Genomic DNA, 16811 nt, shown 5'->3' with positions numbered 1-16811 from the left:
AATCTGACTGCCAATGCAGGGGATGCGAGTTTGATTCCGGATTTGGAAAGATTCCACATTCCTCGAGGCAGCTAAGCCTGTGCACTACAACTGTTGAGCCCAGGTGCCATGGCTACTGAAGCCCAGGTACCTAGAGCCCATGCTCTACAAGAGGAGAAGTCACTGCAATGAGAATCCTGCCCAACACAGCAAGTAATAGCCCCTCCCATCTCTGAAATTAGAGAAAGCCAGCACACAGCAACAAAGATCCAGCAAAGTCATAAATAAATAAATTATTTTTAAAAATAGATTAACAGAGGAGTAAAGAAGGAACTGAGAAACAAAAGACATGAAATATGTAGAAAACAACAGTACGATTATAGGTACAAATCCAGCCACATCAAATAATTATAATAAATTTGAGTGGGCTAAACACTTCAATGAAAACGCAGAGATTAGGAAATTCCTGATGGTCCAGTGTTTAGGACTCCAGGCTTTAATTGCTGAGGATGCAGTTTCAATCCCTGGTCAGTAAACTATGATCCTACAAGCCATGTGGTATAACCAAAAGAAAAAGGGCAGAGATTAAAAATCAACAGATCCAACTATATGCTATTTATAAAAGACACTTTAATCTTTATAAATTGGTTGACCTTACTGCTAACATGTCTGAAACAGTACAATACACCTTCAAGTACATATGGAATATTCTCTGGGATAGATAACTGTGTGCTAAGCTATTTTTAAAAAGAAAGAAAAGTATCAATAAATTTAAAACAGTTGAAATCATACAAACTATGCTTTCCAACTATAATCGAATTAAATTAGGGATCAACAACAGAAAGACATTTGGGAAATCCCAAAGTAATTGAGTGTTAAATAATACATTTCTGAATAATTCATGAGTTAAAAAAGAAATCACAAGAGAAATTAGAAAATATCTTAAACTAGATGAAAACGAAAACAAACTATCAACATTTAAGGGATACATCATTGGCAGTAGCTAATGGCTCAGATAAATAGCCAGAGAGAACAAAATTGAGAATTGGTTACAGGAATGATGGGCACTGTGTATGTTTGTGTCACGTGTGATTCTGGCTGCAGGGAAGAAGGTCATTAATCAAATAATCAGGTGGATATGACTTACCCTATGATGTCAACTTCTTTTCCTACCAAACTTCTTATAAGGAGTGTTTATAAACAAATAAACCAGATTGGATCAGTGAAGCTCATCATGAGCTTGTATTTATATATTCTCCCCTCTCCCAGTTAGTTACTTGCATTTAAGTTTACTTATGGCATCTTCTGATATGTAAGACATTTCTGTTTTGCCAAATCACTTGTATTTTCTTTGGGGGTTTCTTCTTGTGTATACATATAGCCTTTTCCACCCTCCAGGTCATAAAAGTAATCAAATATTCACATAAATTTCCTTCAAGTTTTATTATGGTTTCATCAAAATATAACTTTATGCTTAACTCTAAACTTTAAATATTATGTTCTATGGTACTGTTGGTTAAAGTAGTTTATAATTACATGGACTTAAAGAAAAATCTAGTCTTATTACCCTGAAACTGTTACACATATTTTTAAAGCTTAAAATAGAACCACTTGTCATCTCTTCTAATGTTAAAAATCATAAATAGCTTGTAACTTACCAACATACTAGGTCCCAGTTATTTTTACATTGCTCTTTCTTCACTTTTTCTTCATATACTTATCATGCCAGATTAATTGTGTTTCTTCTGTATAATAGTTCAATTCAGTTCAGTTCAGTTGCTCAGTCGTGTCCAATTCTTTGCGACCCCATGAATTGCAGCACACCAGGCTTTCCTGTCCATCACCAATTCCCCGAGTTCACCCAAACCCACGTCCATCGAGTCAGTGATGCCATCCAGCCATCTCATCCTCGGTTGTCCCCTTCTCCTCCTGCCCCCAATCCCTCCCAGCATCAAAGTCTTTCCCAATGAGTCAGCTCTTCACATGAGGTGGCCAAAGTACTGGAGTTTCAGCTTTAGCATCATTCCTTCCAAAGAAATCCCGGGGCTGAACTCCTTCAGAATGGAGTGGTTGGATCTCCTTGCAGTCCAAGGGACTCTCAAGAGTCTTCTCCAACACCACAGTTCAAAAGCATCAATTCTTCGGCACTCAGCTTTCTTCACAGTCCAACTTTCACATCCATACATGACCACAGGAAAAACCATAGCCTTGACTAGATGGACCTTTGTTGACAAAGTAATGTCTCTGCTTTTGAATATGCTATCTAGGTTGGTCACAAGTATAATCTTTACTCCTCATCATTTCCAATTTAGATAAGAACAAATAATTCACCAGCTTGAGGACTTAGTCTACAACTCATGTGTTTGAGAAACCTGTTCCTACATGTGTTTTTTGGCTATATTTCCACACTTTCTAGAAATAAAGAAAATGAAAATGGCTGCACCAAGTCTTAGTTGCAGCATGCAGGATCTTCGATCTTCCTTGCGGCATGTGGAATCTTTAGTTGAAGTATGTGGAACCTAGCTCCCTGACCAGGGATCAGACTCAGCCACACCCCTACATTGGGAGCACAGAGTTAGCCACTGGACCACTGGGGAAGTCCCCCTACAATTTTTTTAAATTATCCTCTCAGATAGTAATTTGAGAATTGCACTCTTCACTGAGCACAGTGCTTCCCTACCTCCACGAGTGTTTTTTTCTTTCTACCCCTGAATTATTTCCAAAACATTCTTGTGCCTGCAGGTTAAGTCATGTCCGACTGTGATCCCATGGACTGTTGCCTGCCAGGCTCCTCTGTCCATGAAATTTTCCAGGCAAGAATACTGGAGTGGGTTGCCATTTCCTCCGCCAGGGGATCTTCCTGACCCAGAGATGGGTCCCAAGTCTCTTGCATTGGCAGGTGGATGCTTTACCACTGTGCCACCAGAGAAGCCCAAACATTCATGCAGTATTTCTTAAATCTCAGAAAAAGCAAAAATCATCCACAGGCCCTTCGACATCTTTTGGAATTTCTAACAGCTTGGTGTTCATGCTGATTCAATTTCATACCATGCGCTATTAACTATCTTTCCTTCTTAAAGTTTGTGAAAAAAAAGTAGAGGTGAATGAGAATATACTTTTTTTGTCCCTTGAGATTATACCTCAGGAGACTAAAAAAAGAGAAAATAGCTCCCAAAGTGCCACTTAATTGTCATGCAAATGTATATATTCAGAAAGAAGCTACAATTATATACAGTATATGATAAAATATACCATATATTCTACTATATATTATAGTTATCATTATGAAACTACAGGACTTTGCCAGATTCACAAGATAAATATATCTAGCTAATAAACTGCAATTCTTTGAAAAAAAAACTTAGCCTTATGGAAAAATGAAATAAAAGAAAAAATATGCAGAAATATTGCCAGAATGTATCTTTTCCTTTGCAGAAAATTTCCTCTTAATTTTCAGAAAAGTAAGATATATACTTCTTGTTTTGGAAAGCGACAGTTGTCATGGTCCTCCTCCTCACTGACCACAGATTTGACTTTCTTGTAATCCCTCCATCATTAGAAAAACTTCTTCTTGATCCTTTACCAACCAACAGGAAAGTATGGCAATATTAGAACCATCACTGACACAGAGAAGAGAAAGGCATTTAAAATTTAGATTCTCAGCCCACACATAATCAGGTTTAAATCATCCAATTTATGATAGAAGAATTGTCACTGTCTATGAGACTCTTCTTTTCTTACATTTCTTTAATACACTTTCCAAACAAATAAGAAAAAGCATGTGTATTTCTTAGTTTTCATCAACTATGAATAGTTTTCATTTTAAATTTATAATCTCTAAAAGGCAAGTTATGACCAACCTAGATAGCATATTAAAAAGCAGAGACATTACTTTGCCAACAAAGGTCCATCTAGTCAAGGCTATGGTTTGTCCAATAGTCATGTATTGATGTGAGAATTGGACTGTGAAGAAAGCTGAGCGCCAGAAAATTGATGCTTTTGAGCTGTGGTGTTGGAGAAGGCTCTTGAGAGTCCCTGGGACTGCAAGGAGATCCAACCAGTCCATTCTAAAGGAAATCAGTCCTGGGTGTTCTTTGGAAGGAATGATGCTAAAGCTGAAACTCCAATACTTTGGCCACCTCATGCAAAGAGTTGACTCATTGGGAAAGATGCTGATGCTGGGAGGGATTGGGGGCAGGAGAAAAAGGGGACAACCGAGGATGAGATGGCTGGATGGCATCACTGACTCGATGCACATGAGTTTGACTAATCTCCAGGAACTGGTGAGGGAAAGGGGGCCTGACGTGCTGCAATTCATGGAAGTGCAGAGTCAGAGATGACTGAGCGACTGAACTGAACTGAACCGAAAGCAAGAATATTGTCAGACTACTGCTAGAAAATATTTGCTTATCCCCAAAGTCCTAACTGAGTTTCCACAATTTTAAATTATGTTTTACTTTTTCTAAAAGTTAAAATCATATCTTTAGACCTAGCTATATATATTGAAAATTGAAGTCTCCCATTAATAACACTTTCAAGATTTGTGCTATAGGGAACACTTTCTGAGAAGTCAAACGAATGACATATTTCTGTGGTCTTTAATTGCCTGACAGTGTTTGCCAGTGAGACTTTTTTGTAGTCTTGGCTTCATGATATATTTTCCTATCCTACCTATTTTGTGGAGAACTTTGAGAGGATGCATATGGAAACAGTGAAATTTGCATCAAAGTAATTACATTTTAAAGATTTGGGATCTTTATTACAATTACAAAAAAACAGTAATATACCTCATTATTCTCCTATTTCAAGTCTTTGACTTGTAATCCTATAGTTGTTGTATACTGATTTATTCCGCAGATTGCTTTAAAAAGGGCAGCATCAGTAATATTCATTTACAAATTACTGTGTCTTGTTGTCAGTATCTTCTAAAATATTATTCTCGGCATATGTGATTCATGAAGACAGCCAGATGGTAAATTTCCCTTTGGCAGAATACATTAAAACTCTTTCATTCTATCATCCTTTTGCAAGTTCTTACTGTAATAAGCTCTTACTGTTAACAAATTGGGTGAGATAATGCTCTTAGGAGTCTGATACCTTGAAGAGAGAGGATAAATTCTTTTCTCTCGGTTATAGTTCAGTTATGTTCACAGCACCCATATATCACTAAAATGCTAAAGGTCACATGGATGCCAGCTTGTAGCAAATGCTCTCTTGATTTGTTCTACGCAGCTACAGTTACGCATTTAGCTGGCAAGTTAAATCACGCCCTTTCTGTTAGGTCATTAATAGCATTCAGAAGAAGAAATCCCCCTGAGTATCACCATTAGAAATCATTTCACAGACAATAGAACCTTCACAGAGTCTCAAATCATCTGGGAGTCAGAACTAAATGATGGGAGGGCAGTGTAGTTACCATGTGAAAAGTTTTCAGAAATAAGCCATATAGACCTTAATAATCAAAAGAAACCTGAAATCCCCACATTTCTCTTTAGAAATGTACTTGGGAATCAGTGTTGTCTTGTCTCTTTCCTGATTTGGTGTTGGTTAATGCCAAAACCTTTGACTGTGTGGATCACAATAAACTGTGGAAAATTCTGAAAGATATGGGAATACCAGACCACCTGACCTGCCTCTTGAGAAATCTGTATGCAGGCCAGGAAGCAATAGTTAGAACTGGACATGGAACAACAGAATGGTTCCAAATAGGAAAAGGAGTACCTCAAGGCTGTATATTGTCACCCTGCTTATTTAACTTCTATGCAGAGTACATCATGAGAAACACTGGACTGGAAGAAACACAAGCTGGAATCAAGATTGCCGGAAGAAATATCAATAACCTCAGATATGCAGATGACACCACCCTTATGGCAGAAAGTGAAGAGGAACTAAAAAGCCTCTTGATGAAAGTAAAAGAGGAGAATGAAAAAGTTGGCTTAAAGCTCAACATTCAGAAAATGAAGATCATGGCATCCGGTCACATCACTTCATGGGAAATAGATGGGGAAACAGTGGACACAGGGTCAGAGTTTATTTTTTGGGGCTCCAAAATCACTGCAGATGGTGGTTGCAGCTATGAAATTAAAACACACTTGCTCCTTGGAAGTAAAGTTATGACCAACCTAGATAGCATATTCAAAAGCAGAGACATTACTTTGCCGACTAAGGTCCGTCTGGTCAAGGCTATGGTTTTTCCTGTGGTCATGTATGGATGTGAGAGTTGGACTGTGAAGAAAGCTGAGCGCTGAAGAATTGATGCTTTTGAACTGTGGTGTTGGAGAAGACTCTTGAGAGTCCCTTGGACTGCAAGGAGATCCAACCAGTCCATTCAGAAGGAGATCAACCCTGGGATTTCTTTGGAAGGAATGATGCTAAAGCTGAAACTCCAGTACTTTGGCCACCTCATGCGAAGAGTTGACTCGTTGGAAAAGACTTTGATGCTGGGAGGGATTGGGGGTAGTAGAAGAAGGGGACGACCGAGGATGAGATGCCTGGATGGCATCACTGACTCGATGGACACAAGTCTGAGTGAACTCTGGGAGTTGGTGATGGACAGGGAGGCCTGGCGTGCTGCAATTCATGGGGTCGCAAAGAATCAGACACGACTGAGCGACTGAACTGAACTGAACTGAACTGCATGTCTTAAAAATGTACACAAATATATACTGCTATCACTTATTCTATCTTGGGGGCAAGGAACTTCCTCTGGAAACTAGAAAAAGACTTTATTCAAAGTTCAATAAAACCAAAATGGATGAATCATGTGCCTTCCAACAAAAGAAAACACTTCCAACAAACATATTATGGACAATCTTTGTTAATATTTCTGTCTGGTTCTAGATATTTCCTAAAAGCCATTAACAAAGAGCTGATTTACAATATTAGGTTTAAAGAATTATTACAAATAATAATCTATTAGTGAGAAATGGTTTCATAAGGATCCCTCGTATTCAAGTAAGCCCCTCTGTCTCCCGTGACTCTGCTTTATCTCTTTCTATTTCCCATCAGTTTCCAGCTGCTTATAAGAAGCTGACCATCCCTCAAAATTCTGTTTTGAGTTTTGCACAGAAAGAACTACAGTTGTTATGACAATGATGAGCAGTCAACTGAAATAAATAATTAATGGAAACAAGTAAATTAAAATGACTTTCAGAGAATCAGAGAGGCTGCTTCCTTTGTGTTCTTATCAATCCTCCTAAATGCCACTACAGGTTCAGGGACAGAAATGGGTGAAATCAGTACCAGATAGCAACTTTCAGTCACAATCATGAGATGGAAGCTCCTTCCAAACAGCGCAATCTACAAACACCCTGTAGTAGCAGGTGTTGACAAAGCTCTGTTGGCTGAGTAAAATGCAGTAAACCAGACAACATCTTATGGCCAGGTGACCCCGGGGACAGGTGCACTGACAAATGGGAAGCTCAAGGCCCTGTTGGGAAGTTCCTTCTTGGGTCTGATCCTTTGTTTTATTTCTCTCCTCTTGTTATAATGTGTTTGGCTTTTGTATTGGGCTTCTCAGTATGCAAAGTGCTCTCTCATGTGCTGTGTCTTCCAAACCTCAAAGACTCCTCTTGAATTAGGTGTTTTGGTATCTCTAGAGGAGGAAGTGCCACTCAGACAAGTTTGATGATATGCTCCATTTCAAACATCCGGTGATTGATGGGCCTGGGACTTGAATATAGATTTTAAATATCTGTATCCTCTGTCATGTTGACCACATCACACCACCTATTACTTACACTGGTGGAGACACAAATGGGTTAATAGCTATCCTCCATACAATATCTGCAAAACATCAAGAAAACATCTGGTCAAATAAAAGGTGGAAAATGCTGAATACTATCTTGCTTTAGGACACTTACTATGTGTAATAGTTTATTTAAAGTTCTGAGAGGTCCTGAAAGAAAGGAACTCTATTTCATCTTGCTGTTTCCAGCATTTTCCTAATTTTTAGTCCATAGAACACTTTTTCCACTTAATATGCATCAGCATTTCAGAGAGAAATGTTCCATAAAAGACATCTCAGGTAGCACTACCAAATGAAATGCAGGTCTCTCAGTTAAATTTGAATTTCAGATTAAAAAAAAAGAGATTAATAAGTATGCACCAAATATTCTATGTGACAGAATAATTACTTATCATAGGTAGACTAATTATGTGACTTTTAATCTGAAGTTCACTTTTAATTGATGTCCTGTACTTTTATTTGCTAAATCTGACTACCCTAACTGTGATGATTACTGTTTACTTGTCTTTCCTCTCCCATAGGTACTCAATGAATAATAAGTTCTATGGCATAAATTTTATTTATTCTATTGTACCATAGAATTATTAGGTTAATATTACACAGTAATGAAGAAAATAGATTAGCCCTAATATCAAAACCATAGAAAAAATTAAAATGTAAGTTGGAATTATAATGATGGCTTCTTTCCCCACAAATGTCCTTTGAATATTTGAATCCTAGAAGAAAATAACCAAGCAGGCACATAGCAAAATCAAGCAAGCCAGCCGGAAAATGAGAAAGTGTGTACCTTGGGGCTGTTATGTGTCCGTAGCATCATCTTCATTGCCTGCTGTGTATCTCCAGATGAATGACCTGCTGGCACCTCAGTCCTGCAGCACTGCTCTACCAGTACGTACCATTGTTAAGAAACTGATGTTGTCTTTGACTCAGTTCTCTCCTTGTTGTTGTTCAGTTGCTAAGTTGTGTCCAATTCTTTGCAACCCCATGGACCAGGCTCCTCTGTCCTCCACAAATTTGTTCTCTCGGAGTTGTTCAAATTCATATCCATGAACCAATGGTGCTATCTAACCTTCTCATCCTCTGCAACCTCTTTTTCCTTTTGCTTTCAATCTTTCCCAGCATCAGAGTCTTTTCCAATGAGTCAGCTCTTCGCATCAGGTGGATGAAGTATTGGAGCTTCAGCATCAGTCCTCCCAGTGAATATTCAGGGTTGATTTCTCTCCTTAACCCCACTTATCTGATGGATTTCTAAATCCCCATCAATCCTACCTCTAAAATAACTTGTATCTCCACCTTCAGAGGTAATGCCATCTATACTGCCTGTTTGCAGATACTCCTTTTACTTACATCTCCAGTATCTCCTGATGGGCCTCCCTGCCTCCAGTCTTTCCCCTCCTTTGTAGTATAGTACTATCAGAGTTGCCTTAAAAACTAGTTTAAATATCTCTATGCTCAGTCGCTCAGTCATGTCCTACTCCCTGTGACCCCATGGATTGCAGCCCACCAGGCTCCTCTGTCCATGGGATTCTCCAGGCAAGAATCCTGGAGTGGGTTGCCATTTCCTCCTCCAGGAAACATCTCTTGTCTGCTCAAAAACATACAGTGATGCCCACCATCTGTATTTGTTTGCCGATGCTTGCTAATAAGCCATTGGCCAAAGCAAGTTAAGTGGCAAACCACAAATTCAAGTGTTAGAAAAAGAGACTCCTCTAATGGCAGGAAGTGCAGAAGCACATTGCAATATATACACAGTATATGTTGTGACTGTAGAAATAGACTCTACTGCCATTTGTGCTATCTACAATATATAGACCCTTGTCTAAAAGATAAAACTGAGACTTTGTCTTTCAACTTTCACGCTTTTTTATTGGCATTTAAAATTTTTTAATTAGAGGATAATTACTTAACAATAATGCGATGGTTTTTGCCATACATCAACATGAATCAGCCATACATATACATATGTCCACTCTCTCTTGAACTCCCCTCACACCACCCTCTCCATCCACCCCTCTAGGTTGTCACAGAGCACCCGCTTTGGGTTCCCTGCATCATACATCAAACTCCCAATGCTGTTTTACGTATGCTAATGTTTATGTTTCAGTGCTATTTTCTCAAATCACCCCACCCTCTCCTTCCCACACTGTGATCAAAAGTCTGTTTTTTATATCTGTGTCTCTTTTACTGCCCTGCAAGTAGGATCATCAGTACTATCTTTCTAGAATCCATATATATATGTGTGTGTGTGTGTTAATATACAATATTTGTTCTTCTCTTTCTGATTTACTTCACTGTGTGTAATAGGCTCTAGGTTCATCCACCTCATTACATCTCAAATGTGCTCATTTTTATAGCTGAGTAATATTCCATTGTGTGTATGTACCACAACTTCCCTATCCATTCATTTGTCAGTGGAGATCTAGGTTGCTGTTGTGTCCTAGCTATTGTAAATAGTGCTGCAATGAACACTGGGGTACATGTTTCTTTTTCAGTTATGGTTTCCTCAGGGTATATGCCCAATAGTGGGATTGCTGGGCCATATAGTAGTTTTACTCCTAATTTTTAAAGAGATCTCCATACTGTAAGCCATAGTGGCTGTATCAATTTGTATCCCACCAACAGTATAGGAGGGTTCCCTTTTCTCCACACTCTCTCCAGCATTTATTATTTGTAGACTTTTTGATGGTGGTCTGGCCATTCTGACCAATGTGAGATGATACCTCATTGTAGCTTTGATTTGCATTTCTCTAATAATGAGCAATGATAAGCATTTTTTCATATGTTTTTTAGCCATCTGTATGTCTGCTTTGGAGAAATGTCTGTTTAGGTCTTCTGCCTACTCTTTGATTGGATTGCTTGTTTTTCTGGTATTGAGCTGAATAAGCTGCTTGTTTATTTTGGAGATTAATTCTTTGTCAGTTGTTTCATTTCCTGTTATTTTCTCACATTCTGAGGGTTGTCTTTTCACCTTGCTTATAGTTTCCTTCATTGTGCAAAAGATTTTAAGTTTAATTAGGTCTCATTTGTTTATTTTTGTTTTTATTTCTATTACTCTGGGAGGTGGGTCATAGAGGATCTTGCTGTGATTTGTGTCAGAGAGTGCTCTGCCTGTTTTCCTCTAAGAGCTTTATAGTTTTTGGTCTTACATTTAGATCTTTAATCCATTTTGAGTTTATTTTTGTGTATGATGTTAGGAAATGTTCTAATTTCATTCTTTTACACATGGTTGACCAGTTTTCCCAGCACAACTTATTGAAGAGACTGTCTTTTCTCCATTGTATATTTTTGCCTCCTTTGTCAAAGATAAGGTGCCCATGGGTGCATGAATTTATCTCTTGGCTTTCTATCTTGTTCCATTGGTCTGTAATTCTGCTTTTGGGCCAGTACCATGCTGTCTCAATGACTATAGCTTTGTAGTACAGTCTGAAGTCAGGAAGGTTGATTCTTCCAGTTGCTTTCTTCTTTCTCAAGATTGCTTTGGATATTTGGGATGCTTTGTGTTTCCATACAAATTGTGAAATCATTTGTTCTAGTTCCATGAAGAATATTGTTGGTAATTTAATAGGGATTGCATTGAATCTGTGGGTGGCTTTGGGTTGTAAAGTCATTTTCACCATATTGATTTCTCTAATCCAAGAACATGGTATATCTCGCCATCTGTTTGTATCATCTTTGATTGCTTCATCAGTGTCTTACAGTTTTCTGCATACAGATCTTTTCTCTCTTTAGGTAAATTTATTCCTGAATATGTGTTCTTCTTGTTTCAATGGTAAATGGGATTGTTTCTTTAATTTCTCTTCCTGAATTTTCATTATTAGTGTATAGGAATTCAAGGCATTTCTGTGTATTAATTTTATATCCTGTGACTTGACTATACTCAGTGATTAGCTCTAGTAATTTTCTGGTGGCATCCTTAGGTTTTCTATGTAGAGAATCACATCATCTGCTAACAGTGAGGGTTTTACTTCTCCAACATGGATTCCTTTTATCTCTTTTTCTTCTCTGATTGCTGTAGCTAACTAGGACTTCAAAAATGATGTTGAATAGTAGTGGTAGAGTGGGCACCCTTGTCTTATTCCTAATTTTAGAGGTAATGCTTTGAGGTATGTTCTTTCTATGCCTACTTTCTGGAGAGTTTTGATCATAAATGGGTGTTGAATTCTGTCAAAGGCTTTTCTCTGCATCTATTGAGATGATCATATGGTTTTTATCTTTCAGTTTGTAAATATGGTATATCACATTGATTGATTTGTGTATATTGAAGAATTCTTGCTCAACTTTAACACCATTTCCATCACACTACAGTGCCACTTCAAGATGAAGCACCCAAAAATATGAATCAGTTTAATGCCTTTATGAAGCCACAGAAATCCTAGTAAACTAGCTTTGGACATAGGCCTTTCTTTATTCCTTACATCTTCATCTCTTTGATCTATGCTGCTGCTCTGACTTCTGTTTAATCAGCACGTATGTCTCCAGCTGTTACTTGGGCTCAGGGACCTATATCTGCCTCATCTACCTGTGACCTTGTCTAAGGTTACACATGAACATTTCATCTTCATAAAAAAATTTTTTGACTACCACCATCACCTCAGTCAATAAATGATTAAAAAGTGTAATTTGTGAAAGAGATGCTTCAACTAGTTAATCTGGGAAAAAATATTCAATTTCACTAATAATTACAAAATTCAGATTAAATCAATGTGATACAGTTGCCCCTCCACCACCTTATTTCACTGTCAGTGATTTGGTTTGTTCTTTGGGGTTATTAATCAAGAAACCTGGTACTTCCAGGGGAGTGTAATTTGGAATATTTGTTTTTGAAAGATTTTAGCTCATTTTAATCAAGAAATTTCACTAATTACTATTCCATGAATGTCTTCTAAAGAACAAATCCTAAATTTGAAAAATAGCTATGTGCACAAAGATGTTTGTTATATAATTATTTATATTACCGTAAAACTGAAAACAACCCAATTTGGATAATAGTGAATATAGGAATAACGCAAACCATTGGGTGCTACTTGGAATATTATAAACTTTTAAAATTATATGAATGTCTAAAAATAAAAAAATGTGCTTATAAAATTAAGCAAAGGAAACAACTCATAAAATTCTCATGTACTTATTTCTATATATAAAAACAAAATAAATAGTTAAAAACTATCTACAAAGTAAATACTGGAATGAAACCTACACAGAGTTGGCTCTAGCATTTCTGTAGTCTCCACAGTATAATTATTAATCTGTATTTCTTTCTTAAAGTAAATTAAGTTTTTATTTATCCTATATAGTAAAGATTTCCCTTTTTGAAAAAAAATTCATGTATTCACTTTTGGTTATGCTGGGTCTTCGTTGCTGTGCATCCTTTCTCTAGCTGCAGTGTGTAGGGTCTACTCTCTAAATGAGGTGAGTGAGCTTATTGCAGTGGCCTTCCATGTTGCAGAGCATGGGCTCAAAGGCACGTGAGTTTCAGTAATCATACAAAGTGGGCTCAGCAGTTGTGGTTCCCAGGCTCTAGAGCATGGTCTCAGTAGTTAAGGCAGACGAACTTAGTTGCTCCGTGGCATGTGGGATCTTCCCATATCAGGGATCCAACTCGTGTCTCTTCATTGGCAGGTAGATTTTTACCACTAAGCCACCAAGGAAGCCCTCCCTTTTGTCTGTAATGCTAGTTCAGCTCAGTTCAATTACTCAGTCATGTCCGACTCTTTGCAACCCCATGGACTGCAGCACGCCAGCCTCCCTGTCCATCACCAGCTCCCGGAGCTTATTCAAACTCATGTTCATAGAGTCAGTGATGCCATCCAGTCATCTCATCCTCTGTTGTCCCCGAGTCCTCCTGCCTTCAACTTTCCCAGCATCAGGGTCTTTTCAAATGAGTCCGTTCTTTGCAACGGGTAGCCAAACTATTGGGAGTTTCGGCTTCAGCATCAGTCCTTCCAGTGAATATTCAGGACTGATTTTCTTTAGGATGCACTGGTTAGATCTCCTTGCAGTCCAAGGAATTCTCAAGAGTCTTCTCCAACACCACAGTTCAAAAGCATCAATTCTTTAGCACTTGGACTTTCTTTATAGTGCGACTCTCACATCCATACATGACCACTGGAAAAACCATAGCTTTGACTAGACAGACATTTTTGGCCAAGTAATGTCTCTGCTTTTCAATATGCTGTCTAGGTTGGTCATAACTTTTCTTCCAAGGAGCAAGCGTCTTTTAATTTCATGGCTGCAGTCACCATCTGCAGTGATTTTGGAGATCAAAAAAATAAAGTCTGTCACTGTTTCCGTTGTTTCCCCATCTATTTGCTGTGAAGTGATGGGACCAGATGCCATGATCTTTGTTTTCTGAATGTTGAGTTTTAAGCAAACTTTTTCACTCTCCTCTTTTACTTTCTTCAAGAGGCTCTTTAGTTCTTCTTTGCTTTCTGTCATAAGGGTGGTATCATCTGCATATCTGAGGTTATTGTTATTTCTCCTGGCAATCTTGATTCCAGCTTGTGTTTCATCCAGCCCAGCATTTTTCATGATGTACTCTGCATATAACTTAAATAAGCAGCATGACAATATACAGCCTTGATGTACTCCTTTCCCAGTTTGGAACCAGTCTGTTGTTCCATGTCTAGTTCTAACTGTTGCTTCTTGACCTGCATACAGGTTTCTGAAGAGGCAGGTCAGGTGGTCTGGTATTCCCATCTTTTTCAGAATTTCCACAGTTTTTTGTGATCCACACAGTCAAAGACTTTGGCATAGTCAATAAAGCAGAAGTAGATGCTTTTCTGGAACTTTCTTTTTTTTTTTTTTTTGATGATCCAACAGATGTTGGCAATTTGATCTCTGGTTCCTCTGCCTTTTCTAAATCCAGCTTGAACACCTGGAAGTTCACAGTTCACATACTGTTGAAACCTGGTTTGGAGAATTTTGAGCATTACTTTGCTAGCATGTGAGATGAGTGCAATTGTGTGGCAGTTTGAGCATTCTTTGGCATTGCCTTTCTTTGGGATTGGAATGAAAACTGACCTTTTCCAGTCCTGTGGCCACTGCTGAGTTTTCCAAATTTGCTGGCATATTGAGTGCAGCACTTTCACAGCATCATCTTTCAGGATTTGAAACAGCTCAACTGGAATTTCATCACCTCCACTAGCTTTGTTCATAGTGATGCTTCCTAAGGCCCACTTGGCTTCACTTGCCAGGATGTCTGATTCTAGGTGAGTGATCACACCATCATGATTATTTGGGTCATGAAGATCTTTTTTGTATAGTTCTTCTGTGTTCTTGCTCCCTCTTCTTAATATCTTCTGCTTCTGTTAGGTCCATACCATTTCTGTCCTTTATTGTGCCCATCTTTGCATGAAAAGTTCTCTTGGTATCTCTAATTTTCTTGAGGAGATATCTAGTCTTTCCCATTCTATTGTTTTCCTCTAATTCTTTACATTGATCACTGAGAAGTCTTTTTTATCTCTCCTTGCAATCTCAAAAATGACAGAGTGATCTCTGTTCGTTGCCACAGCAAACAGTCCTATATCACAGTAATCCACAAGTCAATGCCATGACCAGGAAGGCTGAAAGAAGCTGAAGCTGAATGGTTCTATGAAGACCTACAAGACCTTTTAGAACTAACACTCAAAAAAGATGTCCTTTTCATTTTAGGGGACTGGAATGCAAAAGTAGGAAGTCAAGAAACACCTGGAGTAACAGGCAAATTTGGCCTTGAAATACAGAATAAAGCAGGGCAAAGGCTAACAGAGTTTTGCCAAGAGAATGCACTAGTCATTGCAAACACCCTCTTCAACAACACAAGAGAAGACTCTAACATGGACAACACCAGATGGTCAATACCGAAACCAGATTGATTATATTGTTTGCAGCCGAAGATAGAGAAGCTCTATACAGTCAGCGAAAACAAGACCAGGAGCTTACTGTGGCTCAGATCATGAACTCCTTATTACCAAATTCAGACTTAAATTGAAGAAAGTAGGGAAAACCACTAGACCATTCAGATATGACCTACATCAAATCCCTTACGATTATACAGTGGAAGTGAGAAATAGGCTTAAGGGATTAGATCTGATAGACTGAGTGCCTGAGGAACTATCGATGGAGGTTCAAGAAATTGTACAGGAGGCAGTGATCAAGACTATCCCCAGGAAAAAGAAATGCAAAAAGGAAAAATTGTTGTCTGAGGCCTTACAAATAGCTGAGAAAAGAAGAGAAGCAAAAGGTAAAGGAGAAAAGGAAATATATACCCATCTTAATACTAGTACTCATACCTAATCTTTATTAACTTTATACAGAATAAATTATTGTTAAATACTGGCCACATACTCTGTTTGTCCATGTTGACTCTGCTTTCCACATTCAGTCAGAAATTAGTAATTATACAGTGCTAGCTTTACAATGAGCTACTGATGCCAGTGTATTTGGGATTTGGAATCTTCAGACTATGATGTCTCAATATTGACCCTATAGTGTATATCCCAATTTATGTATAATTTATCTTATGAGCAGTACTATGATTGTGATAAATAATATAATAATGCTCTTTAACAAGAATATATTTTGTAAGAAATAACTTTTAAATTATATTTTGATTTTAGAACCTGGAAAATATGTTTGGATATTTTCAATTTTTCTTTCATATAAACACTTCCTTACCCCTTAGATCTAGAGGATTTTAGTGTATCTATTTCACTATTCTGCCTCCAATTTTATTAAAGTAATTACTGATTTTTCTGTGTATCTTTAACCATCAGTTCCCTGAACTATTTTTAAAGTGTTAATAGATTTCAGAGTAAAGCTACAAAAGTAATATTAAAAAACTATGTCCTTTTTCTGAAAGAGAGAAACAACTGACATGTCACTCAACTTGATACCCAGATATATATTACACTTATTGGTTTGACAAGCTTGGTTATATGATTTCCAGTAATATTTGTCAGGATTATAAATGAGTAGCAGATTAGATTCAGGTGATATACTAAGAGATGGCAAGTGTAATGAGCTGGATTCTCAGTTGTAAATAACAGAATTCCTTCCCTTTTAGTTTCAATAAAGGAATTTGTTGTGGAATATAGATAGAATATAA

Source organism: Capra hircus, chromosome 4 (genome assembly GCF_001704415.2).
Source record: "Capra hircus breed San Clemente chromosome 4, ASM170441v1, whole genome shotgun sequence".
In the NCBI taxonomy this organism is placed as follows: domain Eukaryota; kingdom Metazoa; phylum Chordata; class Mammalia; order Artiodactyla; family Bovidae; genus Capra; species Capra hircus.
Note: the sequence above shows the minus strand (reverse complement) of the source record.